Here is a 17,413-nt window from a genome sequence, read left to right on the forward strand (position 1 = left end):
ACTGGATAAGGATTAGTGCAAGAGGGGTAGTTTCCTACCAGGAAATGGGGATTGAACGGCTCGTGCACAGTACAGCTAAGGACCTCAGAGAAGGCGGCAGGAAGAAATTACAATGCACAATGATGTAGGGTAGCCTGCAGACTAAGAAAGCAAATTAAAAACAAGCTTCTGGGTCTCAGCACCCACCAGGGCAGCCCAGGTCACTTTGAGGGGTCTGCAGAAGAAAACAGAGCTCTCCAGCTTGCCCATGGAGGTTTGCTTTTGTGTTCTAAAGCTCCAAACTTCTCTGTTGGGATTTACATATACAGCAACAACACTCTCAGAGGATGGGTTCATTCCCAACTGCAGGGCTGGGGTTGCACTGCCTCACACAGCTCTACACCCCCCAAAACACAAAGCACTACCAGAAATCAGCCATGAGCTACACAAACAGCACAGCAAGAAAGGGATCTGCCATCCAGGAATCTTCATTGCCAGTTGTATTTTACCTCTCTTCCCCCTTTCTCTTCACTGCCTCTCATCTCTACAACCACCACTTCTGCAGCACTTCTCCCTCCTTGGCCTCTTCACAAGCTTCTAACCCCTTTTTCTCCCTCCGCAGGAGGCAGAATCGGTAGGAGCAGCAGCCAGAGCTCACAACTTGCCTAAAGAATGCCAGCCAGAAGAGATTTGTAGGCATAAAGTAGATTATTATCCTTGAGAGAATGGAACAGAAAAAGAGGGGCACAAGCTTAAGGTGTTGTTGATGAATGAAGATGAAAATAAGATTTTAGGGTGAGAAGTGTTTGTCTAGTGTGACCTAAACTGTTCAAACCTCATTTGAGGGATGATGGGCTTTTATTCCCTGCTATGTGTCACTTCAAAGTCTGAGGTTTATATTAAACAAGAAGTCTTCTCCTAAGTCATTCTTCACTTTTTCCCAGAGTTTACTACACAGCACAATACCTGGAAATGCAATCACATTTAGTTTCTATAATAAAGTCATATAGTCACTAGTAGTACATACTAGAAGATGCATTTTATTGTTTTTCATTATGTAATTGTGTGCTTCATTGCTTTTCATCTGTTTTTCCTTGTGGGAGGTGGAACAGCCCAGGAATACCATTTTCCTCTGGATAATGTTCTAGGGGCAGAATGAAACCAACCCACCTGTGCTCCACTCGGATGTAGTGCCACCACCCTTCCCTCCTCTCTGCTCCCTGCAGGGGAGGATCAGACTCCTGATAAGCTGACAGTTCACAGTGTGAGACAAGGCAAATCCAGCTCTTCTACCCCACAAGGCTTGTCCCTACTCAGAGAAGCCATCAGCAGTAAATACTTCAAGTAGGCAACGACGCCAGGCACAGCAGCGGCTTTAGTCACTAGAGATTTCTGAAGTCTTGCATTCAAGTCGCCCACCATCCTTCCTCCCATTCACACATCTCATGTCTCACCTGACACTGGTGGCAGCGAGTGGAGTGGGCGCAGGAGCAAAGCCATCTCCAAGGAGGGCTCCACACACCTCCACTCGCAGAGCAGTTTGCCCACAGGTTCAAAGACCTCAGCCCAAACAAAAGGCTGCCAACTGAAACCAAAATCAGAATATACTCCCCCGCCCCGCTCCACTTCTGCTTCCCTTGCATTCAAGTGGGTTTCATCCTGGCAAAATCACATCCCAGGAGTTACCATTCAATCTTCCCCCTTCTCATAAAGAAGGAAAACAAAAAGAGGCTGCTACGACGATATGCATTCATATGCTGCTGGAGCTATCAAAGAGACTTCTGAAACAGAAGTGGAGAGGAGATGCTTGCCCTGGACAGAGTCAGCTGGGATGGCAGGAAGGGCTGCAGAGCAATGCATCAGCAACTCAAAGGCATCAGAGTAAAATCTAAGGACAAAAATGTTTCCCCTTCTTATGCCTGGAGAAGTCTTTGCTTTGGATCTTGGTTTGCTGAGAAAGTTGATGTTTGGAAAGTAGTCTATGTATCGCGAAACATGTTTTCTCCGAACGGCTAATGTCACAATTAGTTTTGAATATGGGGTTCCTCCTACTAACAGACATGATCATTCATTTATAGATGTTTACATTCCTGTACATTAAAAAAACCCACATTATGTTAACAAATTACGCAACTAAACTATACTTGATGGAATATGCTCCTGTTTAGTATTCACACAAAGCACTTAACTGCTGGGTAGATTTACTCATTTACTATATCTGTTCTTTTAAATGTGTCCCAAAATTCATTTTCTCAGCACTTGCTCACTAAGATTGCTTTCAATATTGGCTTTGGGGGAGTTCATTTTACTTAGAATCTCTATTAGAAGAGAAAGAACACCACAGATTCACTGAAACCTTATTTCTCCATCAGAACACTGATTCACATGGGAGCAAAAAGCATTCCGTGCTATTCCTGGCCCCAACCAAGGCCACCAAATCTTCTCTACATCCCACCCAGAAGAAAAAAAGGCAAATGCCTTTTATTTGAGATGCTCTGGTCTCCTGCACTCCAAACATACAGACCTCCTGCTAGTGCCCTTCCTCTCCCCTGTCATCAGCAAATTTCCACTGCAGCCCAGCTAAGCCCTTGGAGACCCCACAACTGTGCAACCAAGCTCAAAGTAAGAAGCTTGAAATTATGCTCCATCAAGTTGCTCCATCTCACTACACTTTTACAGCTTAAAAAAAAAATAAATATCAAACTCTATTGAATTTCTCTCTACACAGCTGCATCTCTAATGAACCCCCATAAAAGTTTAAACTTACATTCGGTAATCATATGCAATTGAAACATCATAAAATGAGAAGTCAAGGAACTGTATGTGGGCTGCAATGACTTGTCTTATTGTATTCATTCCCTTAATAAATATATCTTAAAAATAACCTCACAGTCACACATTTGCAATATAATATAAAAATAACACTGGATTCAAATTATTAAACAGGTAATTTAATAGAACGAGAATTGAAATGTAGGACAGAGTGCAACTTTATGCTAAAGGAATAGGATGACTTTAGCCAACACAACTATTTTTCTTTTTTGCATTATCTTTGCATTTATAACGCTACAACATCCACATAACCTTGACACTGTAGTCACCTTAGTAACAAACAAGTGTAACATTAACTTATAATTGAAATCCCAATAGGGTACTTGATTCAAGTAAAACAAAAATTGGAGGCCCCTACTCTGTTGCTTTTTTCTTAGTCACTTTCATAGGCTAAAAGGATTTAAAAACAAATATATTTGTACACTATTAAATCTACAAAGCAGAACCATTTAATTTTAATTTAATGCAAAATGGAAACAAATATAACACCTTTAAAAGACACAATGCTAAAAAGAGAAGCAAATTATTTAAGTTCTGGATCAGCGCAGCTTGGCGAATTCACACACAGTAAGACCAAGATTTAAACCAGTCTTACCACCAAGAGCAGCTGCTGTGCTGGGGGACAACTGTACCAGCAACACCTCCAGGCAGAGGACACCCTCCATTGTGTCACCACAGCTCAATGCCGAGGGAGGGGGACAACCACCTCCAGCTCAAGCATCACTGAGCCAGGACTCCACCTGGCACAGGCTACCCTCCTGGTTGCACGCTTAGCTTCTGTTTTGCATAGCTGGTTTCATTTAAACTGAGGTATTTTAAATGAAAGAAATAAGGCAAGAGTCCTATCAGTGCCCAGAAAAGGAAAGGCCCTTTCCTTAACAACAGTCAAGACCAGACACTTCAGAGAAAAGTACAAGAAACATCTGAATTGAGAGTTTTCACCTCTGGAAAGTGGTTTCTGGCTAACCCTTTGTTACCTTTGTCCTAAAGCAAGAGCATTTATATTCTTAAAAACTTGTAAAATCAAATCAAATAAACCTGCTCCTACTCAAGGTACCTGCAGAGATTTCGATTACCTAAAATTAATCAAAGTTAAATCCTCCTTCTTTCACACCTAGTCCTTTGCAGCTAGGATTTACAGTTCTACTGAATGAACACCTAGTTCTATTTCAGGAAAAAAAAAAAGCACACTTAACTGCAATCTAAATCATCTGAAGCCATCTTTTACTTTGCTCATGTTGGCTTGCTCTTCTCACAACTCCAAAGAGACAAACTTTCTGCCCCTGCAGAAGAGCTAGTCCATTGCTTTGAGTGCACCAGCACAGTCCCAGCCACACATCCCGCTTGTCAGCCGGGGCTGCCATCTGCCAGGGCTCCGTCATGCTTTTATTAAGTCCCTGATGAGCGTGATTCAATTAATGTCGCTTGAAAAGCAACTACACTGTAAATGAAAGGTGACAAGGAGTTGAGACACTACCGGGGGGGCACGGTGGAGTCCAGCCAGAGGACACAGCAAACCTGTTACTGCACATGGCAAAATGGGTTTGATCTGCTTACGTCCAGGGGGGTGATGGGAGGGATGCTGAGGAAAGAAAGAGAGTCTGGAGAAGTGACACATTTAGAAAGCAATTCCCACCCTTCCACTGGGAAGGCAAATGGGAAGTGAATGCATGCTTTTTATCTGGTTATTCTGACATTTTGTCTATATGTAGCACTGTGGTGCCAATCACAAGCAAACTGCTGATGGAGCCACTAGCTGTACCACACTGGAGGCCTGCAGGATGCCCACCAACCCATCAGCAGGTCCATACCCAACACAGCTGGAGGAGTGGGCTCCTTCTGCTGGTGGAAACAAGGACTTGGCTAAATGCGGCGAGCTACAAGTTTCTGCAACAACGTGCAAGTCTCCAACATGTGGCCCGTAACGTAGCTGTTGCCATGGTAAATATTCATGTTTAGTGAAAAGTGTTAAATCTTGTATCATAAGTTAAATCAGCTGCCAAGACACATTTTCACAAGTAGGGGAATTTTTGTCTTTTCAGAATGGAATGTTTTTCAGTTGACATTGATTTTTCCTTAAAATAAGTCCCCCAGAAAGGAAGCCAATCACACGTGAGGCAGTCCAAGAGCTGAATTACTCTACTCCTTCTCTGAATCATCAACAAGTGTTGTGTGCTAGTGCGTGTGTGTGTACAAATGCACTGTAGCTTCATGAATCCCATCCTCCTATACAAATGAGCAGTTATACCACTTATTCAGAGTATTAAACTAATGATCCCAGCAGAAATAGCAGTGATATTTCATATTTTGGGTGATGATGAGACTTCAACAAGGAACTTTTCTAAGAAGGCAGCATCCCAAAAGAAATAATTAAGTTCAACTTGGCCTAGTCTCTCCACAAACACAAGACTCAACCCTGAGCCTGAATATACAGTTGTTTATGTAGGTCAATGACAGACATAGTAAGAGCATATTTACCTGCTTTTATGTTTCTTGATGAGTATTTCAAAAGAGGACAAATGGTTTTAATACAATTTCCGATAGACAAGAGAGAATTAATGCATAATTGGCTAAAAAAACCCTTGTTGCTTTTATTCGTTTAAAAACTGTTGCGAGGAAACCTGACTGTTACCAGTTCAAGATCTGCAAAATTACATGCATGTGTCCTTCTACTGCTAAACTACTCAAAATTGGCTCATTCTAGCATGTTATGGTTAATCTTCCATACTTAAAGCAAAATGTATTTTCAACAGAAGGTTCTTTAGAATAAGGGGGGAAATGGTAATTCAGTAATTAGTCCAATTTCATTCAGAGCAGGGTAAATAACTCCTCTGATAACAGAGCACCAAAGCAGAACTAGTCCTTAAGTCTGAATCAAAAAGACAAAGCAATCATCTGCTTTGACACTCTGCAACGGAAATAAAACCATGAATAGCAGTGACCTTGCTTTCTCCTGCCCAAGCCCCACACCAGGGAGAACCTCTCCTGACACACACACAGGGAGGACTTGGCCCCCAGACCAGCCCTGCAGATGAACCACAGCATTGCTGAATGTCCGATGGCTCTTTGTCAATGTTGATTTTCCATTTCCACATCTGATTTCACCTTGGTTGTGCCTTCTGTGGTGAGGACTTTGCCCAACAGATTCCTTTCTTCTTTACCTACCTCCAAGTAGCAACAGCCAGCAGCCACTCACATCCTTGTTTCCAAATTAAGAAACACTTCTTATTCCTCCTCCTCTCTCTAATTATTGCTCCACAATCGATTTGCCGTACCCCATTGCCAGATCTGCACCTTAGCTCCTCACCTCTAGTGATTAAAACTCAAATGCTCCTCCCATGCTCTCCACAAAAGACATTTTCTAGCAAGCAAGCTACTGCTTTACACTTGCTTGCCTCTCTACTGAAACCAGCTCTACCAAAAGGCTGGTTTAGCACATTTAGCCTTCCAAGCTCCCTGCTTGTCTCTTTTATTTTACATGGTTCACTGTTCTCATTCTGCCTTCTCTCCTTCTTTCTCTACCCCAGCACTACAAGAAGACATCTTTTGTGACACCTTAAAAAGATCCCTGAATTAACATGACTTGCATTGCGTGGTATTTTCAGACCAGCCATTTGCTAATGTTGCAAACACAGTTAGGAAGTCAGGGACTTACCAGAGCAGATGAAAGCTGCAGAAATACAGTGGAAAGCTTTTACCTGCCAAGCTCTCTGGTTAGGGTTCTAGGTTGCCCTCGGATCTAAATAAGCCATAAAAGACCCATATTAAGGAGATGTACAGGCACATTGCTGTAAATACCAAGTGTGGCTTTTTCCATCCTCCTATAGACATGGATTTCTGCTTCCATGATTTGCAGGCTGGTAGCCATAGGTGGTTTAAATTCTTGGTATGAAAAAAAACCTCAGAGCATTACTGACAATTAAAAACAGCTTTTACACATGCACAATAAGGCTTCTCATGCTTTAAAAAAAATAATATGCATATCCATATTACCATCATAATAAGTGCCACAGAGTGACATGATATGATTGAGTATAATGGCTCCTTTGGAGCCATTATGGTCGATCAGTAAATAATACACTTTTGAAATTGTCTAACTACATATTTACACTTGTCAACTCTCATACACTTCAGTGACAGAATTTAAAAGAAACACTGTAAAAAACTGTAAGAACATTAAACCACAAAAACATTATGCTGAAGTAGTATTAAGGTTTGACTTAAATCCACAAAAACACGTTAATTCCAGGTTAAGGCCAAATCTCCGACAATGACAGAGTCTTTAGTTCACCAAGCAGTGCCTGAGTGGCTGCCATGGTCCAGGCAATGTGAGGGATAAGGCAGGGATGGGCAGGAAGGCAGGGACCAGAGGGTCATGGTTGTCCAAGGCATGAGCACCAAGCCCCTGTGGAAGTCTCTGGCCACCAAATTCACTGGTGAGAGCCAGCCCGCCCGCAGTGACTTGTCTGTTCAGCAAGACACCATTTTATGGTATTTAAAATAAAAACAAAGCCTGGACCTTTTCTCTGTTTATTCAGATGAAATTCCCAATTAAGTTGAGAAGAATTAGTCTTCATTTATTTCGGAAGAGGCCCCGTTGAGACACTGGGAGTTTTGCCTAGCTGAAACACATGGAGAAAAACTTCAGGCTTTGACCCTAAAAAGGCATTGTCAAAAAAAATATGTTAAACAAACATGACAGCGAAACATTAATATCCCAAAGATTCGCTCCATGTGGGGAAAAAAAGAAGACTTGGAAGCAAGATGTTTTTTTCAAGAGTAAACTAATGGATTTGGCATGGGCTTTTTTAATTGATAATTCTGTGTCTCTTGTTCAGCTGTAGTCACTTTTGCTCCGAGCAGCGGTGGCAGCAACTTTATTGGTTCCAGTAGAGCTCTGCTGAAAACAATAAGCATCAAGCCCCCAAACACCGTCTGCCTTTCTGCAAGGGTCACATCCTGCTACTGCAGAGTCAAGGGGATATTGAATGCAGAGCACCCCCAGGCCCGCGGCACCTCCTTCACAACAAAAGGACCCCAAATGCGTCAGATGCTCTTCACTACAGTCCTGAACCGTGCTGTAAAAAGCAATGATGGATATTTTCCCAGAGCAAAGGTCTTCCTTTCATATATCTGTATCTATATCTATCTCCTTGCTCAAACTTATCTATTACTTAGCTTGTGAGAACAAAATCCATAAAGGCTTGGCATGGCAGACTGCTGAAGTTGTTTGAAGACACAACCACCACACCCCTGTGAAGAGGGAATTACAGCTCGGTTTTATAGTCAACTCTCCCCTCAACTGACTGATGACAGAGCAGCCTCCCTCTATGCTCAGCATCTGGGATTTTACAGCCGCTGTATATAAATGGGATTTTCATGACAAAAAAACTCTGTATTCGGTTTCCTTGTATATCTGAAAGTGAGAATGATCTCTTAAGGCTTTGCTGGGAAGGAGTATTAATGAAGACAAGGAGTATTTCAGAGTATTTCCTCCAGAGCATTATCACAATGACAATATAATGACGATGTCCTACACAAGTATTTAAGTCCATTTCCTCCTCCCAAAACAGCTCTTCAGGACCATCCTGTATGCAAACCCCACACAACAACCCTTGCAGCCCTCTCCCTGCAGCCAGCACCCCACCACCCCACAACCACCTGAAGAGGACAAGATCTGCTGTCAGCTCAGACAGCTTTCTCCAGTTTCCCCTTTCATAAGCCCTCCCTGGAGATGTTTGCTTTTGTCTAAACATTATAAACCATGGTACAACAAAGACTTAATAAACCCTGTTGCCTTTTCACTTTGCGCAGCGTCTGTCTCCTCTCACCCTACCTCGCAGCTCATGCAAATGTCAGAGTGAGAACAGTTTTTGCATCTCCTCGGGTTGCCCCAGAGTGATATAAGCAAAGGTAAACAAACTACTGAAGTCTGGGTATTTTTGCTTCAGACGGGATGTAAATCAGTGGATGAAAGCTTGGCAATATGAGGGCAGCTTATTAAAGTTCCCCCCCCCAGCTCCAAGTTCCTTCAATGTAATATAGCTGACATAACCCTACACTAAGGGAAAAAAAAACAACCCAAAGAGATATAAATATTTCCCCCAAAGTCAAAGACACTTTCTTCAAGATATTTGGCCAACTCTTACAGAAAGAGAAAAAGCATTTCCCTACCAAAGGCAGAAATCTTCACCTGTAAGAACTCAGGAGGAGACAGGACACCACCCTGAGTTCTCAGGATGCGCACAGGCTTCATGTGGCACAACTCAAAGAGGAGATCAGACACCCACCAGTGCTTGGGATGGGCACAGGCTTCACACAGGACACCTCAACACAGAAGAACCTGGGATACAGAAGGTGGTTGGTTCCTGCCATACCACATACACCACTTTCCAAATAACAAGCAGAGCAAGAGCTTCATCCCAGGGCTCAAAGCAGAAAATTACTGGTCCTGCGTAGAGCTGAAAGCCCCGTGGGAAGATGGGATTTTAAGAGCAGCAGCCCCAGCTGCCACCTAATTGTCTGACCAGTGGGTGCCCCAAACCCACAACCTCCTCACACCATTATCTCCTGGCAGAAAGATGTTACCTGCTCCCACTCTTCCCTCCCTGCCCCATGCTTAAAGCTTTTTGGCTGCTGGTGAGGAAATGAGTCTGCCTTGCTCTACCTTTCTCTCCATCACCTTGCTGTCTGTAAGGATCAGTGAGAATATGTTTCAGCTGCTCTTACACTTCTACAGCATCCATTTCCTGAGGCCCTTATGGAAAAAAGCTGTATCCCATCTCCTGCTGATGGTAGTTTTATCAGATAATAGCACAAAGCAGGAATGATCCCATAAAGCTGTTACCGATACCCGAAGATATCTGAACAGCAGCAGTGAAATAGAGATCATGCTCGTTGCGTTCACTCATCAATGAGCAAAACCTGAACAGCAACCAAGGGAAAGGCAAAGACTGTCTTCTACAGAGCACATCATTACCCAAACCTGCTACGAGGAGCTGTTTGGCTCTTCTGATTTTCTGCATGCATACTTTTTTTTTTTTAATATTTTATTTTAAAACCTGCTGAAATTCAACGGCTCCATTCACAGGAGTGCCAAGGAAAAGAAGCCTCTAGGCCCTCAGAGGGACTTTCCTCTGTGCTGGCTTGACACATAAAATCTGTTTCTTCAATTATGTCTTCCCTTTTACCCATTTTAGACATGATGGTGCGAAAACATACAAAAAGCTTCTGGGAAAAAAAAAGAATCCAAGGAAGCCGAGAAAGTATTCTTTAGATTGTATTTAGAGTCCGTGGCTCACAGATGCTTTAATATCAGGAGGATAGCCACCTGCATACCTCAGCTCTGCCCCTGCATCATGCTCTCACACCTTCCCAAAGCACCAGCATCTCCGTCTCCAGCACCCTAAGAACTCTCCTGTTCAATAAAAACTGTTACTGCAATACCAAACTCCAGCTACAAAACCTACTTTGTATTGCTAACACCCTGCATGCGATGAGGCACCGGTGTTCTCCAAGAGTTTTTTGTACACATGCTTGTGATCCACGCAAACTCAGAACATCTTCACGCTATGTGACATCTCTGCTGTGCCACCCCTAGCTCAAAACGTATCTTAAAGCACCTGAAGTATCAAGTAAAGGATTTTTAATCATGCATTGAGAAATTGCAAAGCCAGGGTGAAGCCTTGCAGATAAAAGCTCTGCTCAGGACTTATAGTTCGCCACCTTCACACAGCAAAATCTTTTCCTGTTAAGTGATTTAATCGGAACGACGGATATAATTCATATGATAAAACAGAGTACTTGAAAAATTGTGCTAAGCAATCATTACAGTCATAGCAAACTCAGGGCTTGTTCTTCTACTGCAACAAAAATTCTGTATTCAGTTCCATAAATGTACAGCAATGAAAAATACCACTAATTCAGCCAGGCTAGAAGTCTAAAATAAAGCCCTCATTTTCAGTGTGAGAAGATTTTTGCACTGAGAAGGCATGAAATTTCCCTTCCTCCTGGGGATGAGAAATGCCCCTCGATGCCCTATCTCCTCCAGGACACAGGCAGAGTGGATATGATTTTCAAAACTAATATGTACACAGAATAACATGGTTAACATCATCCAATGAATTTAGATCCACCTACACGGTATAAATATATCTAGATAAACTGTCACCTTCAGCAGAATTCATTAAAATAATGTTGTATCTTCCTTGTTAAATGTAATTTTTTTAATTGAAATTTAATCTTACTGCATTATTTGGTAGATTTTTAATTGACATTTGTAGTAATTAATTGGTAAGCATTACAGCTTTGTCTGAAGAATTTAAAACTAAATTTGACATCGAGATTGGCCAGCCACTGCTGTGAGGTGCCTGCTGGGAGCATTTCATCATCCTCCCAGCCCCTCCTGCTGATCAGAGGTGGGAGATGATGGTCTCTTTCTTACAGTCATGAATTACATTACTAATGTATTCCATTACCACCACGCAAATGTCATGTTAATTCCTGATCATCATCAAGTCAGACAATGGTTTCCACGCTGGCACCCAGCCAATTAGCGGTGTGGAAAAATATTCCGCCAATTATATAACTTGAATTAGGTTAAGGACTCAAGAGAAAGCAAAATAAATGCTTTGAAAATACTTCTGAGATAAAATGTAAGTTGACACTGTCTTCATGTGCTATAGCCGATGTTATACAATCTGATAGGCAGCTGCCAACATTCATAACTGTTTATTAAATCTAGCCTCTCTTTATGGTGGCAGCTAAGATCTGTATTTTTACCAATATTAGGTTCATTGTGTTATGAAAAAAGACCAAAATACTTAGGAGCATTCACACCAGCTTATAAAACACATTACGCAGTATATTAAATTGTTAAAATTACTTCTTCTCTCCTCCCTTCCACCACAGTGAAAAGTTCCATGGGCAGAAAAGTTTCAGAAAAACAAAGTCTTTCTGTAGCCACTGATGATTTATGAAGGAAGGGAGATGCTGTAAGGACAGAAGTGCCATCTCTGGGCTGCTGCCACCTCTCCAGCTGTGCAGTTCTGCCAGGGATGCCAGGCTCAGTTCCTGGAGCTCTGCCCCATTCCCCCCATTCCACCAACACACATCCGGGTTAGCACAACCCACTGACCTGCAGGAACCCACTCCTGCTCTGCAGCTGTGGACAAATCTGGCTTTTGCCCCCTTGTCTATCACAAGAAGCAAACAAAGCACTCTGTGTAACCAGGAGCCCGTCCACCAGAGCAGAGGACCGCAGCAGGACTGAGCATTCTTGCAAGAAAAGGTCACTAGGAAGCCTCGTGAAAAAGTCTCCAGCCATGCAGGGACATGGCAGGTTTCTAACACCGTGAGCCGGCAACTCACTGCACAACCAGGGTTTTTGTGCCACCACATTATTCTAATTTGTTCTGTTCTTAATTCATTGTACAAGCACGGCTATCTCCAATTTAAAAATGTACACAGCACCAGTTCCTTCACTTTAAAAATTTATAACTACAAGCAATTCGTTAAAACCTTTACCGTATCTTTCTGTCTCATTTTCCTAGGTGCTGCAATGAGGCAATTCACTGTTCTGGCTGCTTACCCTAGATGACCTTTGCCTGCCATAAAATGGCATGCAACTAAACGCTCTGCTTTAAATAGAACCCTTGCGTCTTCGAAAGGTCCTATGTATTCAGTCAACACAATCAGCAGAAACCACATTTGGTTACTCAATAAGCTGGAAACTTCTAAACCGCATACGGTGGTGAATGAATTCCTGACATCACCAGGGACACTCGAGTGGGGAACAAGAGAGACCGTTGAGAAGTGGCTCTTGCTGCAGCTGGAGAAAGGATCACTCCTTTACGCTGAACTCTCCAGGAAAACGAGAACAAAAACTGAATTAGCTCAACACATACCCTCTGCAGTCAGCACATTGCTAGGCAACTTACCATCTCTTGATAGAATTATGGTGGAGGGCTGGTCGTACATCAGGGTTAAGATGAACACAAGCACCAGTTTTGGCCAACTGCTCCTTTCCAGTGGGAATGCTCAATGCCTGGTCATTTCCTATTATTATTTTGCAGTATTTTCTAAGCACCCAGAGAATCTAATGCATTCAGAAGGTATTTTAAAGCTATTACATGACATGAAAATTTTAAGATAACTGGAAGTAAGTGAATTTTAAGAGGAATAGCATAAGTCTTTTTCTTTGTTCAAACCAGCATTTGGAGAGAGTTAACAATCCTTCTTTTCATTGCTTTTATTTTTTAATACTGAAGCTATCCAGAGGGCACACTACTCAAACACTTTGTCTTTACTCCAGATACCAGCTGGCCACAGCTCCACACCTCCATAACTCAACCTGGAATTTCAATTTACCATTTCCTTCCATTTGCCATCACTGGGACCAGATGCAAAGTCTCTTTACTGGCAGTGTCATGGGGCTATCACAACACCCAGTGAAGTCAAACTTAACCCATGTCAGCCTTAGAAGAGTCTCAACCTTAAACAGTGACCTGGATGGTAAGACTCTAGGCATTATTTACAGTTATTAAATAAGTATTAAAGAAATGCAGACTGCTTTAAATAGAGGCATGTAGCTTCCAATGTACCTTGCATATAACCCCAAGTTTTGCATGCATACTTCATAAGCACAAAGAAATAATTAATTAGCTAGCCACCGTGATTAATATCAATTGATTCACACATGACAGAGCAGTGAGAAATTTTTGCACCACTGGAGAAGTCTGGAGTTGGTCCCTGTTTGGGGATCTCAATCCTATCAGTGAGGGTGGTAATTCAGAATTGAAGGAAATGGTAAGAATCCCTCTCCCGCATGCACACTTTGAGCTGCCATATGGGTTTATTCAACTGTTTACTACACCAGTCGGCAAAAACTGAACAGCTATTATAATCTTTGCTAAATGACATGGTAATTATGCTACCTCTGGAAAAAAAAAAAAAAAAGAGAAAGAAAAAATGGAAACTTAGAAAAAAGAAATAACAATTCACTGATGTGTGAATTTCTCAGGTTTTATAATCTTTGAATTGAAATGCACTTTCTACCACACAGAGGGATTTTAAATATATAACAGAAAACTGATTTTTTAAAAACTATTTGTGTTCCCATTCCCTACATAATTTAATTATGCAGATTTCTGAGTTTTGAAAGATTTCTTAGATAGACCTTCCAATTTTCCTATAAACTCAGATGACTCTTGTTTTCCCCAACCTCAGTCTTGTGATTAATGAAGAAATATTGCCCCTCTTCTCATTCTGGGTAAGAGGAGAGGGCACAGCAAGGCTCCCCGTGCCAAGAGGCAGCCAGGAAAGATACAGCCACCACTCACCTGGTACAAACGGGACACAGAGAAATGGCAATTGCCCATTAACACAGAAGGGGTTGCCCTACATCACCCTCTCAAGCTTGACCAAGTGTACCCAGGCCAAAACCCACTATTAAAGCCACTGCCCCTACATTCCTCCAGGCTGGGCATTGCCGCATCAACACCACACTAAACAGGGCAAGCACATGTGACAAGACAGCTCTCCTGTGTACCAGTGACACCATTTTGTCACTGGGATGCAAGCGCAGCAAACGGTGGAGGTAATTATTTCTTGGCAATGGCTCCTTTGAGAGTCCATCAAGTGACACATGATGAAGAGGAGACCTCTCCATATTTATATTTAATCATGACATGGATTGCCTACATAAGCATGTTTAGACCCTGTCTATCTGCAAGGCTTCAGTTTCGGGCAATAGCTCTGCCTGCATCACTGAACTCCAGTTTCACCACCAAAGACCCCACAGCTCATAGGATTTGAGGGAATGGAGACAAAAAAGGAAGGAAGGGAATATTCTTGCTATATTGACAATACTTGGTATTACTGCTATTTCATTACAATGAAGGTCCTTTCTGTGTGTGTGTGTGTGTGTGTGTGTGTGTGTGTGTATGTGTGTGTGTTAAAAGCAAGTCACTGCTATTCTTTAAATCACAGACAATACAAAAAAGAAACCCCACGCCCCACCATATATAAAGGGGAGAAAAGGGTGAAAAAGAGATTGTAAGAAAGAGTAAGTGAGAGTTACTGCAAACTCAGGTTTGACGACTCACCAGTTTTACTTGCAGGCATCACACATATCCACTCATGACTCAGGGCAGAGATGGGAAAGGATCAAAACCCTTATCATGGCAAATGTGTCTGGAAGCCGGAGTCACTCAGAAAAAATGTTCTCAGGAGACTGAAAGACAAAAACATGTTTTAAAACTTCACTCAGTTAGAATCATATCAAAGCCCACCATTTTCCTTTGAAAATAAAGGTGGTTGTAACTGCTGGAGGTGGGGAGAGCATTACAGGAGCATTACTAGGTATCAAACATTTTCACACAGCAGACTTTATTTGGCTTTAAATAAAACTGAATCTTACAATATTAAGAAAGGTTTTTAAAGACACACTTATTTCACATTTGCAACGTGCTCCTCCGACAGGCAAGCTTATGTTCCTTCTAAATACCAAAATGTGTCACCATCCAAGCCCATATTCTGCTTGAAAACACTTCACTGTGCACAAAATCCAGATACTTTAACCTACTTTGCATTATCAAAATATAACAGTCACTGAATTTCTGAAATATTTACTCTCTGCCTTCACTCCCTGCATCCTGATAAAACCTTAACAGAATGTAGAATCTCTTGTTGGCAATAATCTTTCCTCGGAGATAAGGAAAAACACATATAAAAACTATTTGATGTTCAGGGTGAAAAGGCAAAATTTGCAAACATCAGTTAAGAAATACCAATTAGTATGGTTTTTTTTTCTCAGCTATTAGTAACACAGATTAAGTTTAAGCTTAGCTCAGAGGAAGCTGCTCACTGTACAAATGAAGCATCCATTTTACTAATAAGGGTATTTTAAAATAAGATGTATAATTTCTTCACTGACAAAGTATCCAAACTGAGCAAAAACACATATTCAGAAATAAGAACAGAGGTGTTCCTGGAGCTGTTCTGCATTGCACCCATGAAACCACACGGGATTTAAACAGCAACTCTGCTGCCTGCCCAGGCTGGGGAAGGGAATTTGCTATCCTAACGGATGCACCCACTCTCCCTCGGCTCCTTGGATCACCACACAACAGGGACCTGCAGCAATAAACCCCAAAGGAGAAAACAAACTTTACAACATATGAAAATGTCCTAAGGGACAGGGGTAGGAAAAACTATGAAAGCAAGTATCACATGTGGTACTTCTGACCTCTTCCTTCCCCAACCCTCCCCCTCCATAGCATCCCCATGGCAGCTAAGAACAGTGGCTGTTCCCAGCTTTTTCACATCTACCAGCACTTTGGCAGTGGCAAGAACTGCCATCTCCAAATTTAACCTCATAGAGTTAATTATTTTGGCAGCCCAATGCAGCTTTCCTGAGGAACATCTGGAAGCTTCTGTCTTCGCAACAACTGCATGAAATTTCATGAGACAAAAAACAGGTACTTCTCTGGCCTTGGGGTTTTCTCCCATTCTTTGCTGAATGCAATGTAACAGCTCAAAGAAGATCACAAGAGTTCAGAAATCTAAATATAGGAATTATGTGACCCTATTATAAAACTCTGCTACACAATAAAAAAGAGATCCAAAAGAGAGTTTTAAAGAGCATTTATGCTAAACATGATTTATTTCTTAGGGACTCTGAAATACCTGCAAACCAAAAGTGACCTGCATCTTGCATCAGTTGTATTTTATTCATGAGGAACAGTGCACTTGAGAGAAGCAAGTGTCAGAAACACACATCTGAGGCTTGCTTTATTTCTGTGCTTGATGACAGATATGCAGATGGGTATGTAGCCGAGCAGAAAGCTGCACCTACACATGTTGGGCAAGATTTCTCCAGCTGACCTGCTGCACCACAGCATTCACCTGCTTAGTAATTTTATCTATGACATGTCTGTAGAGCAGGAAATTATCATTAGCCCCATTTAAAAGAGGAGGAATTGAGGCTCATTTTGGCTAATACTTGCTCAAAAGATACCATGTTCTTTTGTGACTTCTGAGGCAAAATGACTTGGTTAAGTAACATATTTGGTCTGCAGCAGATGAGGGCTACGTTGATCAGAAGCACTATCCTCACCTCCAGATCACTCTTCTCCCTCACATCCCTACTTAAGCATAAGCAGTATCTTTGCATCTTTGTGCCAAAAAGCAGAGTTGAAAGCTGGGAGAGTTTCTACACAAGGGACAAGAAACATTGCTGGAAGTACGTAAAGGCATCCTAACCTGGCCTGAACTCTGACAGTGCACCCAGGAAAACACATGTTTCTTACTCCATCAAAAACTGACCTCGCCAAAATACTCCACAGAACATTTCTTCAGCCAGGTTTCCCAAGGAAACAAGGCTTATGTGATCACCATGTACTGGCTGTGCCCAGCCCCGCCTGCATCTTTGGAAGCCCTTGGGATTAATGGGAGCACAAAGCTCCCAAAGACATCAGTTCCCATAGCATTAACTCTGGGGCTTGTACCACTGGAGGCCTCCATAGCCATTTGATCAGCTTCTCCAACAGCAAGCTGGCTTGCTGGCACACTGCCAGCTCCAGGATGAGCCCAGCACTGTGGC

General features: G+C 42.2%; 1 protein-coding gene across 13 annotated transcripts in view; it reads right to left on the minus strand.

The window, feature by feature from the left end:
- FOXP1 (forkhead box P1) overlaps positions 1 to 17,413 on the minus strand; it is a 386,145-nt gene that overhangs the window by 324,322 nt on the left and 44,410 nt on the right. For all 13 annotated transcript variants that reach the window (XM_062630323.1, XM_062630334.1, XM_062630333.1 and 10 more), the window contains exon 2: positions 14,916 to 15,043. The gene's annotated coding sequence lies outside the window, so the exon portion shown is untranslated. The remainder of the gene's footprint in view (positions 1 to 14,915; positions 15,044 to 17,413) is intronic.

This window comes from Pezoporus occidentalis, unplaced genomic scaffold (assembly GCF_034315485.1).
Source record: "Pezoporus occidentalis ecotype Australia unplaced genomic scaffold, CSIRO_AGI_Poc_V1 ctg35, whole genome shotgun sequence".
NCBI classification, from domain to species: Eukaryota; Metazoa; Chordata; class Aves; order Psittaciformes; family Psittacidae; genus Pezoporus; species Pezoporus occidentalis.